Raw genomic sequence first — 12,898 nt, forward strand, 5'->3', positions numbered from 1 at the left:
ATTTTAGTAATCAAAAATTATACAAACTATAACTTCAGTGTATTAGCAGCACGCTATTGCAGTTTAATTAGGCAAGACACATTACAAATAAACAGAAAGATATATATACATTATACTGAAGAATCATACCTATCTCACAATTTAAGCCTCACTATTAATTATTTCATATTAAGTTTATATCAAAAGTCTTAAATTCAAACATTCATTTATCCCCAAAGGTACTTTCAAGAAAAACTGGGACAAGCTCTCCTCATTTAGACCCAGTTAAAATTAGAATCCCCTACATAAAAACACCTGCTATCACACAAATTTGCTTCCTAAGGTTATAGCAAGTAATATACAAGTCAGCAAGACTTTCATATTTTAATGCAGCTTTTACAGAAGGGAGAAAAAAAAAGGCCTAGCTCATGATGCATGATCCCTTCAGATCTTTGCCTTCTGGTACAACGGTTTACAGCTAAAAATGGGATAAAATGCAGAAGATATCAAAACAATTCAGTGATGTTTTATTCAAGCTGACTTAGACTTTACTCAAATTTTCAACATCTCTTTACTGTGAGAGGAGATTTATGCAAACTTTCTGTTAACAGACCCCAGAAAGAAGGTATATAATGTGAGCTAATCCAGTGACAAATAATCATTCTGTGAAAAGCAGTTTCACATAAACAGATGAATCTGAATAATTTCTGTAGAAACTCTTACCATTAAGGTATTCCAAAGCATGTTATAATTATATACATCACACAGTACTGCAAGTCAACTTCCATGGAAAAACAAAACAAAACAAAAACAAAAAACAAAAAACAAACCACAACAGAAACAAAGTCACACTGAACAAGAGTGTTGCTTGAAGCAGCAGGTTCCAGGTAAAGTTCAGCAACATTAATAGTGCCACACTGAGAAGCAGCTACTATTGCTTCTCTACACTTCAGTCATATGGGGACAAAAGGCTGCACTTTGAAAGACAATGCCATGGGATCATAAACATAACCTCTTACAGAAGTCCCTAGAAACAAGTGCAATATATGGTCTTTGAGCCATCGCATAACAATCATTTTTAATGGACTGCATATAATTAATATCACTATAAATTAAACACCATAAACATCAGTAAGAAACAAAACACCCTTGCAAATAGCAAGCTGACTTGTAAGAACACATTAAAAACACACACAGACTTTGCAGATCATGACTATATAAATGTGGGACAAAAGAGGGCTTTTTGCCATTTCTAAAAACATGGGAACAGGGGAAACATAATTCTGCCACAGATCCACAAACTATTAGCTTAATTACTTTGCTGAAACACAAAGGGTAAACTCAGTTTCATTGTTTATTAAATTAGTTTAATATCATTGTATTTCTTCATAAACATTTAGGAAATACTTATTAATAGTTTTCACTGTCTAACTGTCACCGCTGTTGTAATTCATAAGTGCTGGCATTTTAGCAACTGTGCAGAAGAGATTAATCTGAAAAATTAGCTTTGTGATCTAACACTATAGATCTATTGCTGCTGCAAAGTGCAAAACAATCTGCTATTATGAGAAAGGTGATCAGGAGGTTGACAGGAGTTCCATGTAGCTGACCCTTTTGTGATAAAATATTGGTGGCACTTAGACCTAACTCTGAATTAAAAAAGTGGAGCATACACACTAGTTTTTTCTATTTGTTATAAACTATCCACAACTCTCATATAGAAAGCAAATAAAAATTGAAAGGCATGATTTTATACCAGCTCACATATTTTCAAATAAAACAACTAAATCAGTGTCCAAGCTTTTTTAACAGATCACATTTTTCATTCAAATACTGTAAGAGGGAAGTATGCATCAGCTTTTTCCCCATCACATGACCAGAACTAATGCGGATGTGCTGTATATTCCATCTGTGCAGCAGCAACAGGCATGATGCTTCCTGAATTACAGAGTTTACTATAGATGCGCTACACCATTTCCAAGGAAAAAAAATACTGATATAACTCATACAACCTGCTCCTACCCACAGACTTTTGTAGAGGTAACTTGTAGGTGGGCTGCAGACCAGAAGAACTGCTCTAGCAGTGCCAGCTTCTTTCAAGGAGCCAGCTTTCCCAGATAGCAAAAAGGGTTTACTTGTACACTTGCATGTACAAGAGATATGTGACCTGGGAAAGATAGCAGTAAGGACCATCCGACTTCATTAGAACAGTTTAGCCAGCCCATCTCTGGCAGACACAACTGCCTTGCAATCTTTTGATCTTCCTTGTCTTCATTCCCATTCCTTCCTGCATTTTCCTTTGGGAATATTAAATTGCTTATTAATTTCAGCTCCTTAAGTCCATTAGCTGTCTAAAGCAGGTGACATTTTACTTTGCTAGCCTGACTCCAAAGAGACATTCTGATTGTAAATAAGGAACAAATGTCTCCTAGTGTATGTTGGAAACCAGTGCAGCGCTCAGCAACGCACCTTTTTTAAAACAGTTCAAAGCTTTATTAAAAATGGTAAATTTTTTTTTAAAGCATTCATCATATAATCACATTCCAAGAACTTCCTTCCTTTGAAGATGCATGAAAAGTAGATGAATAGACAAGACAAATCAGTGACCAATTTTTTAAAATTGCCAGTGAAGTTCTAACAGCCCCTAGCATTTCAGTCTCATTATGTGTACCGCTGCATTAACCTGTTGAAGTATGCTGCCAACACACAGAAATGTGGCTAGTCATGCAAGAGCAAGATGAAGTTAACTGGATCAGTCAGTCCTGCTATGGCCACTCAGAACCATTTCTCAGCCGTGACACTGCACAAATCACATGAGAGCTCAACGGCCTAAAGAACATGTGAATAACTGCAGTTACCCAGGGAAAAACCTTCACCCCATCCCTGTTGCCTGGCAAAAGTGACAGACAAGCCTTTTTTCCCCAGTATTTTCTTCATAGCAAGCAAACAGTCCTGGGAACAAAGCAGAAGCACCTCAAATATCACAGGAATTCTCTAAAGTCAGACAGAACACAAGCCTTTTGAAAACTCTTTCAACGTGTTCCCTACCTTTTCATCATGGCATTGTTTCTACACTTTGCCTCTGTTGCTGTTAGCCAGGCTTTAACATAGACTTCTTGTTAAAGTTTCATTCCCTATAGAGACAATAAAACCAAAAATTAAACAATGTACGTATTTGTTGAAACTTACTGCACACTCCACTGCACCAGTCACATTAAATGAACATTGTGAATTGTTGTAGGACTGGCTAAGACAACGTTACGTCACAACTGTTAAAAAAGTGTATAAAATCAGATTTTAAACTTAAGAAACAAAATATCAAGTTTTATGCTGCATTGATATAAGAATGTAAACAACATAATACATTTAATGCTTTAAAGAAACAAAATCAAAGAATGGTTGAGCCAGCCACTTTAGATTATTTCAACTCTTCCACTATTTTCTGATAATAAATACCTTCCACCTATTCATAGAAGGTGTTAGCCAGCTATGAAAGTGCCTTTTTAGCTCAATAACCTTTCAAAGTCTACTTTAAAACATTTTTCCTCTTTGCAAGATTCTGATAAAGCAGATCCTTCTCACTCCACAATCAGCAATACACAGGTACTTTTCCATCTAGCCACCTTACTCCAATTCCCCATGCTTGCAGTTGCAGTCTTCTTGCCATTTACTGTCACAGTTCACTGTTTTTCTTCAGATATGGTATACTCAGCTTGTAAATACTAGTATGACCACTTTTAAACATTGGTATGACCATAGGCAGCTTGAGCTTGTGTTTTACACTGAGGCATGTGCAAGCTAGGCAGCCTGTGCTACAGTTAAGCATTTTGAAGCAACAGCTTTCCACCATGGGATCGAGGAGAATACCTCACTGGAGACACTCTCAGACTTCAATCTCCCAGAATGACTCATTATCATCAGCAAGGCTGTAGTCAAAAATAAACTTTGTCTAAATGAGGCTTCTATTTGCCAAGACTTGGAGAACACTCTTAGAATATTACTGTGAGAAGACTTTAGAAAACAAAGTGTAACATAAGCAAGGCCGGGAAGAAACACATCTTAGGAGGGTTTATGCAAACCATGCAAGATTCATTCCTGAAGTGGAAAAATTGGGGGAAAAAATTCGACACTAGATTATCAGAGTTATATTTTTTGGGACGACAAAGTTCAAGGTTCTGTTCATAACTGTAAAGTACAAGACAACTTATTTCAGATCATGCAGAAGCAATCAGCACTATTAGTTCATTACTCCTATAGCAAGGAATGAGGAGGTGACAGCCTAGAGAGTGAACCTGGCCCCTGGTGCCAGTCTTTCTAATCCATACAGCACTATGGACTAGTACCAGTTAAAGTCAGTCAATCTCTACTAACTGACTTTAAACATTTTTACACCAGACTACACAGCAAGAGAGCTTGCAGCAGTAGCACTGCACTTTCTTGTCTATAACCTGATCTGTAAAATAAAGTTTCCAGGAGCATCAGAAATTATAATTTCAGGGATTCACCTGCAGACCTCAAGCACAGCTGCAAAAAGTCTAAGAAATAAGCAGCATTAACACATGCATAATTTCCCCATGGACCCATCAAAAAACATCTTTCCTAGTCAACTATCTGGAAAGCCAATGAGAAGAGTTGAAGGAAAGAAAAAGAAAAATATACTTTTAAGCGTCACAAGGAACACAGCAAGAACCACTTCCAGCATACTTGCAGCTCTATTTCATAGTACTTGCAGCTTGTAGAATGTATTTACAACTAGTTTGTTGTCCTCCATCTATCAAGTAAAAGATCTACTTGTTCAAGAAACAAGGTGCAAAGGACCTACATTATTACCCCAATACAACTGGAACTTCTCATAGCATTTTTATTTTTAAGTAGGACATTGCCTATACTTCCTTTTCTTCTCGTTTCCTATTACTACAGTTAAACAAATGACAGCAACAGAGAAAGTTACTAACAAATAGAGTTAAAGTAATCAACTGCATTACTTTTTAGACACTATTGCACACATCTGCACTCAATAATGTTAAGACAATGCAGTAATTAACAAGGAGCCACTAGACTCCACTAAGCTCCCTTTGGTGCTGCATCAATAGTAGTACTAGTGCTAAGAAACATATTGGCATATAGAAAAACAAAACAAGAAAAACCCCAACACTGTTCTGCCCCTGCATCACTGGGCTGGAATCGCTGTCAAGCATTTTGCAGGCCCATTCACACTCATCTGTACCAACTCATGGTTAACATACTCTGATCCAAACAGCTGAGGAGATAATCAAGAGAGCTCAGAAAACCTGGCAACAAAGGATGTCTAAAGAGGTGCCCGGAAACAGCAAAGCGCTGTATAAGAGTGCAGGGACAGAACACAAGACCATGAGTTTGGGAGCAGAAAATAGGAATGCAGGCCAAGAACTGAGGGACAAGCAGATTTGTTCAGCAATGACTAGGAAAAAAGAAAAATTAGGCTTAAATTCAGAGGCTAATACAGATTCAGTGGGATTGCTACAGTCAACGAGCAAGAACTAGCCATCTAGAGTATCAAAGCTTAGAGGAGGAAGCAGAGTAACTGGCAGAGAGAAGGCAGGAAGGAACAGACTTCACCCTGAGGGAGAGATCAGGCGTTTTCTACTTCTTCTATGCTTTCCACCATCATTCACCAAGTCTTCTATTTGTTTGTTCTTCATTGTCCTTTTCTGTCTCAATAAAATCAAAGCATTTACTGAGAGGGTCTAACAAGGCACAGGCTGCTTACGCATTCATTACAGTTGTGCCACAGCAAAATCCCACAATATTCAACCCTGTCTACAAAAATTCAAGAAAGTGATGTTCAAGTATCCCACGAGATTCATGGCAGAGACAAATCTTAACAAGGCCAGTTTTAAAACTTACACTTTTCTTTCTAGATTACAGTATTTATGGCCAAAAAGCACAACCAAATAATGGAAACAATTTCTGAAGTACAACTGTGTTTGTAGGGAGGGGATGCAGAAAACAATTTACAGCAAATAAGGGGGAGGGAAGCCAAGGTAAGCACTATAAAATGTAAATATTACTTCATCCAAAACACAGTTCAGGAGAGCAACTAGTCCATGTTTTTTGTACAACTACTTATTATATAACAACTTTTTAAAAGGAGAAGTCCCCCAAACCGAATGTTCCATTTTCCTTGGCACAGTAGATAAAGGCAAATGAAAGCAGCAAATCTTCCAATACTGAGCTTCAAACCCAAAATCTGTCACTGAAAATGTCAAAGTGCATCAACCAGGAGTGACAGAAGTGGCCTGCTTTCACCCAGCCATGTTTGGACACACGTGCCAACCTCAGTTTAGTTTTGAAGCCATTCTCTACCCAAATTAATTTTTTTAATTCGTGGTGTGGTAGAGGGAAAGACAGGTGGGAATTGTTTGTAACTTTTTTTGCTACATTTAAAAATACACTTTCATTGTGACTTAGAACATTTGACACGCTTTTTTTTCCTCTGGCCAGCAAAAGTGTCCTGTAAGGTAAGAAAACTGGACCCAGCCATGCTGCAAGTTACAGACACCCCGTGGATGACATGCATAGACTGCAACTGCAGGGCTGTGGCTGCTGTTTGCAGGTGATCTACACCACACTGGAAAGGTTTAATGGAGAGATAACACTGACTAATACCTCCCTCATCTCGTAAATCTCCAGTTAGCAACATGTTCATCATCTACCCCACAGAAAAGTAAGTGTGAATGTACTGCTACCAGTTCAGCTACAAATATATCTATCAACTAACAGGTATTGCTGTGACAGTTTCCTAGCTAGGTTAGCTAGCAAAGCAATATAAAGCAGCATTAGGGTATCTCCCCAATAATCACAGTAAATTAGCTGAAGTGCAACAATATGCTAAGGTAACTACTGCTTCAGGATTCCAAAGCCAGCTCAAAATACCTCTTTGTAATGTAGAGCAGACATCTTAAAACCCCTTCCCCAACTTTTGGACTAAAATTATTAAATAACCACACCCTTAAAAGAAAGGCTGGAGTGTACCGAGTAAGGGAGAGTCACATTAAGTGCTAAATATTACAAGAAAAGTACTCACAGAAGGGTTTACCTCTGGCACTCTACATAACGAAGCCTTCACTGTCCTGAATAGGAGTTCAGCATACAAGGTAACTACAAAGTTGTACAATTTGTTAGAACACTGCTCCTGTACCAGGATTTAACTGACAGCACTGTGCTGAGTCTGATTACTTTTGCACTTGCAGGATCTGGACAGAATTGCCTCTTTCACTGTAATTTTAATAGTCAAAATATCATGCAGACAAACTTGTTGACAGAAGCTACCGGAGCTGGACCAGATCCTGATCTTGGTTGTACAGCTAAGAATAATTCCTTAAGGCCACAAGTTTCTTCTGAAGCTCAAGACAAAACCAAAACTCAAGAGTCCAGCCCACAATGCCCTTTTCTTTGTTTGCATCATGCTTGCACACAGAAAAAAGTGGGGGTTTCCTCTTGGGACTTTTTCATTTGCATATATGTACATATAACTTACACAACACACTTACTGCTTGTCTACTTTTATTTCAGATGGCTAAATTGAAATAATTAATTGGTATTAATGATTTTTTTTCTGAGCCAAATTTTTAAAAGTCAAATTTTACAGTAAAAATTAAATAGCGAGGATATAATTGGCTAACTTACGTCTAACACCCCTCCTTACTCTTCACATCCTAATTTATACCGTAGTTCCTCCTTCCCCCCCTCCCCCTTATTGTTTACTTCAACTTCACTCTATTTCAGCCTCTACAGTAACCCCGTATCTAACATATGAAAGTACAATTTGAAAAGGTAAAAATATGCCATTTAAAAGAGCAGGGCCAACACTTTCTGAAGTCTTTCGTTTCCACTTCTCTTCCACAATTTCCTCCTAGTACTGTTTCTGAGCTCTTTAGGGAACTACCAATAACTACTTCTGCATTATAGACTACTACTAAAATGACTGCTATAGATCGAACCTCTCAGCATCACTGCCTCACATAGCCTTCACTGTACATTTTAATTTTGACTCTATAGTCTGTGGGGGCACTTTATAAACATGTAGATATCAGCAGAGTGTTTCCAGATCAGTCATAGACCAAGCTTCCAGACCAGGCATAGACTAAGCCTGAACTGAAGGATAGCAGAAAAGATCCAAGGCTTATTATGCAATATAGCAAAGAACCTTATTCACCTTAAGTAATTATTTGGTCAGTACCACTGCTAGAAATAGCTGATTTTAAATAGTTGAACAGTGGTGATGCATTCACTGTTTATACATATTCATCTCCTACCTGTTAGCTATTCTCAATTAAAGCAAGGCATAACTGGCTTTAGCTTGCAGAGGATTTGCAAAGATTTGCTGCTTTTAGTATGGCATAAAATTTCTATCATGATTTGTGCTCAAAGTAACAAATGTTATTTATATACAGAATTGATATATAAGGGAATAGATGCAGGGCCTTTTCTGTGCTCCTGCCTAAGACCACCCAGTGAGGCTACAGCAGAAGGATGAGGGACAACTACAACTCAGCCCTCTAAACTACACCTTTACCCTTGCTTTTTGTGCAAGCTCAACCTAAACTTTTTTTCAAAGGTGATAAATCTTTACAGGGTTTGGTTCTGGGTAAGGATTGTGAAGGGGGGGCAGGCTGTTTTTTGGTGGTGGGGTAGGTTTGGGGGGTTTTTTTGGACAGTCAGCATAAAAAATTTTTGAAATTTCAATACATCACAGAAGCTTGATTTAAACACTGTAACAAACAAGAGAATCATACTGGAAATACAGCAAACCACATAAATTGCATCGTATTTTGTTAAGGCACTTAAATAGAAATTATTTTGGTGTCTTTGTTTGATCCTTTCCCCCTCCTTTTTAAAAGTGATACAGTTCTTTCCAGGAAACTTCAGAACAAATATCTTAAATCCACGGCTACAGGTGTATCAAAACTTGAGCTACTGGAACCCTCTGTCAGACAGCAAGATAGGTGGAAGTCACCAATACCTCAAACATTATGTTTGAACAAGGTTACTAGGTTATATTAGTTTGGTTTTTTTTTTAAAAAAAGTCCATGTAAATTGTGCAACATTTTAGCCTCCAGATTTTTGGTCATGCCGACACCATATTTAAAAACTAAGGTCAAAGTTGAGTAAAGGACAATGGAATGAGGACTTCCTACAAGTCTTCATTTCGGGAGACATTTAAGATTGAGAAAGGTTTTGACTAAGTAGCTATTGTACTATGAATTTTCCACAACCTGCTTGTGTTTGACCACAAGTGCAACTGTTTCTACAGCCACTGTTATAAAAAGCATTTCAACCTACTATGACTTGCAAAACCAACTCCAGTTGCTAGGAAGTATGATGGAAATCAAAAAGGGATGTTGAATATTTAAGTGACACTGCAAATTTCTTTTTCCAGTTTTAAAACCTCAAGATTAACAAATCCCATCGTCATTATTCAGCTTGGTTTAGATATAGTCTTCCTCTTTTGAAGAGTCACAAGACAGTTTTCTCTAGCTATGACACACTACAGCAGGAATTTACCTAGAAATCAGTAAACCCTTCAATGCAAAATCCTGTAGATTAGAAATTGCCAGACTGGCTTCTGAACAGTGGTGCCTACAATTCCTTTGTAAGACTGACACAGAACAGCAGTATTAGTCAGACACCTTCCTGAGACAACCTCATTCTCTTTAGAGCACCAGCTAGGTTCTACTCTCTATCTTGCTACCTCCCCTTTCAAACACATATCTTAAACAGGACCAGGTTATTTACATTGTTTCTAATGCTTGACCTGAATCAGCTATGCTCACCTGAGCCGTATAGTATGTGCCAGACTATGTCAATATTTACACTTTTACTAACTAATAATTAACTCTGGCTACATAACTACAAAATTGCTAATATTGCCATTAACACATACAGAAATTCTATTAAGCACCATACCGGTGTTATATCCAAGTAAAGCATATACAGAACAAGCCGTTCACCAGGAAACGCAAACCTGCAACCACACTGCTACAAAAAGTATGAAAACTCATGTGTATGAACATCCTTAATACTGGAAAAACATTCCTAAGTAAACCTGCATTTTAAAAAAAATGGTCCTAGTGCCTTTTGGCTTACTGCTTGCAGAAACAGATCTTACGTTTTCTTCTACTTTCTAGTAAATTCACTGTTTAGAAGAGGCTATTGGCTAAACCTTGTTCCAAAGGAGCAGAAGCTGCTCATAAACTTGAGGAACAGTATCTCATCCAGCTGGACCCTTATTCTAGAAACATTATTTCTAGAATAAGTAAAACACATACATTACACAAGCTCTTAATGCTGTAGTGAAGCTTAATCTTTTTTGTCCTGTCAGGGCTCCATGCAATTTTCCCCTTCCCCAAAAGCTAACCACAAAAACTCTAATGCTTTATTTTTGATAATTAAACAATTTCAATGCCAAGTCACAATTACCCCTAGAAAACTTAGCTTCATTTACCAGATGCAGTTCCACTTTAATGTTCATTTTAAATGAGCTTACAGACTCCTCAATACTCTAAAAGCAAGACAGAGTTTCACCACTACTCTTAATGTATTAATTTTTTAAAAAGAAGAGAGAAATGGGAGACTCTTGCAAAGACTTGTATGCTAGACACACAAACCAGAAATAATCCATTTACTCCCTCTCGACCTTCCTTGGCTAGACTAACTCAATTAGTTTTCCTAAAGCACCACAGATACTTTTCAAGATTAAATATTTGTGTTTAATCATTCAGAAAGTGAAAGATTATGTACTGTAATGTAACGCTTTTTACGGAAACCTCTAGTTGAGCAACAGTTCCAGAAAAAATTGTGAAATGAAGTAAAAAGCTGTCTGGAACACCACACTTCTACTCAGTTAATTCAAAAAAAATTAAACTTCAGAACTAAGTGCCAAGTCAAGACCTCCTTTTCAGCAAATCAACATCCTCAGAGGCAGCACATTTTTAAACGCAGCCCGTTTGAAATTACTCCAGAGTAACAACCATCACTAGGAAGTTATTAAACATTATCATCACCCGGCCAGCAACTTATGCTACATGCAGACATGGTGACGGAACAACGATAAAAACGCCAGGGCTAATTTTTATCATCGTGTCCAGTGCGTCGCATTAATCCAGGTATACAGTAACCCTGCCTGTGGGAGCCAAAGGCAAAGTCGCAATAAAGATAGGCGCGCACAAGGCTGAACGCTACCCCTGCCATTCCAGCTGACGCAGCGCACGCTGCGTGGAAAAACTGCACATTTATCTGGGGAACACACACCTCGGCCGAGCAGCTCTCCAAGCCCTCCGGCACGCTCCTGACCTGCCTCTGTAACATGGCAGGTCAGCAGGCACCGCTCAGTCGAGGCTCTCCGCCCTGAGGAGCGCCTGCCTCCGCGGCCCCGCAAGCCGGGCCGGGGCTGCGCTCCTCCCGGCCCGACCATCGCCGCGGCGGGGGGCTGGCGGGAAGCCTCGGGCCGACGGGGAAAAGGAGAAAGTTTTCCCCCCCTCCCACCGCGGCCCAGCGGAAAGTTACCGCCGCCCCTGCTCGTCTCTCAGCCCCTCGCCCGCCGGCGCCCGGCCTCCCTCGCCCCCGCCCGCTGCTGACAGCCAGGGCAGCCGCGGGCAGGCGGACGCCCCTTCCCCGCCGCCCCAGGGTCGCGATAGCGCCCGCCCCGCGATATCCCCTCAGAGAACCACCTCCCCCCGCCCCCCCCCCGGCGCCCCACCGCGGTGACAGCTCGGCGCGCTACCTCACCTCCGGCGGGGGCCGCGCTCCCCGGGGCAGGGGGAACGGCCGGCGGAGCCTCCTGTCCCCGGCGCCGAGGAGCGGGCGGGCGAAGGGGGGTAGGGGAGGGGAAGCGCGCTCGGTCCCCGCGCCCTTATCTCATCCTAGCGGAGCCCGACTCGCCCCGGCCGCCTCCCCGCCGTGTGGGCGTCTCAGGCGGGATCCCCCCTCCCCTCCGCACCGCCTCTTCGCGCCGCCATCTTGGTTGTCACGGGGGGGGTTGGGGGGGGGAGGAAGGCGGGCGCCGACTCGTGATCGCGGCGGGCAGGGCGCCCGCCGGGTCCTGCTGCTCCGCGGATGAAGGCGGTGGTCCCCTGCCGCGCCTGAGGCGGGCCCGCCGCCGCCACCGCGCTGCCTAACGTCAGCGTGCGGCCACCCCCGCGCCCAGCTCGCCTCGGAGGTCTCCCTCTGAGAGGGCGGGCCCGTCGACGAAGGGCTCTCGGTCCGGCGGCCCCGGCCTCCCTCCCTCCCCCCTCAGAGAGCGGCGAGGCGCCGGCGGCTGTGAACCGTGAGGGAGGGGAGCGGGACACCCTCAGCGAAACCCCCTCAGAACAGCCTAAAACACGACGCGCAGACCACGGGCTGGACTCTCCCCACCCCACACACCAACGCACCGCACTACAGCGTCTCCCGCCCGCTCGGCAGTACCTTTAATTTAAAGATAAACTAATCTCCGGCCCAAATATGCCAGTCTTTCGCTCACCTGCGGCGCCCGTCGCCAGGACCCGGAGGAGGTGCGGGCTGTCTGGAAAACAAGGGAAGAGAAAACGGGGGATTTTCTGCAGTCTTGATGTAACCCGCACCAGGTTGTTGCATCAAAGACTAGAAAAGAACCCGAGACAAAAATAATCTTTTAAGAGCGTGCGGCTGAGATTAGTGCAGCGTGTCAGGATGTTGCTGAGCACAACAAAATGGGTCCTCCTGCTTGTACCGACACACAGAAATACTACTTTTCAGGCACCTTGTGTACTGCAGCCCCGGGTTTCAAAATTTTATACCAATGTGCTATTTTTGAAGCCATGTTTAGGGATAGGCTCCAACCATACAATTTTGGCTTTGAATTCAAGCTTCCCTCAGTTCTGGGCGTTTGGCTCGAGGGTTTAGATGTGGCTCATTATAA

At 41.6% G+C, this 12,898-nt stretch overlaps 1 protein-coding gene across 6 annotated transcripts in view; it reads right to left on the minus strand.

Annotated features, from left to right (window-relative positions):
• Window positions 1–12,697, minus strand: part of DENND4A (DENN domain containing 4A) — a 64,759-nt gene extending 52,062 nt beyond the window's left edge. The window contains exons 1-2 of one of the 6 annotated variants that reach the window (XM_069798604.1): window positions 12,482–12,697; window positions 3,028–3,113 (exon numbers count right to left, since the gene is read on the minus strand). The gene's annotated coding sequence lies outside the window, so the exon portion shown is untranslated. Of the gene's footprint in view, window positions 1–3,027; window positions 3,114–5,577; window positions 5,597–11,748; window positions 12,120–12,481 lie in introns of those variants that run through there. The other 5 variants (XM_069798603.1, XM_069798610.1, XM_069798605.1 and 2 more) reach the window with 5 other exon arrangements.
• Between the last annotated feature and the right edge of the window lie 201 nt (window positions 12,698–12,898).

Source organism: Haliaeetus albicilla, chromosome 12 (genome assembly GCF_947461875.1).
Source record: "Haliaeetus albicilla chromosome 12, bHalAlb1.1, whole genome shotgun sequence".
Classification (NCBI taxonomy): Eukaryota; Metazoa; Chordata; class Aves; order Accipitriformes; family Accipitridae; genus Haliaeetus; species Haliaeetus albicilla.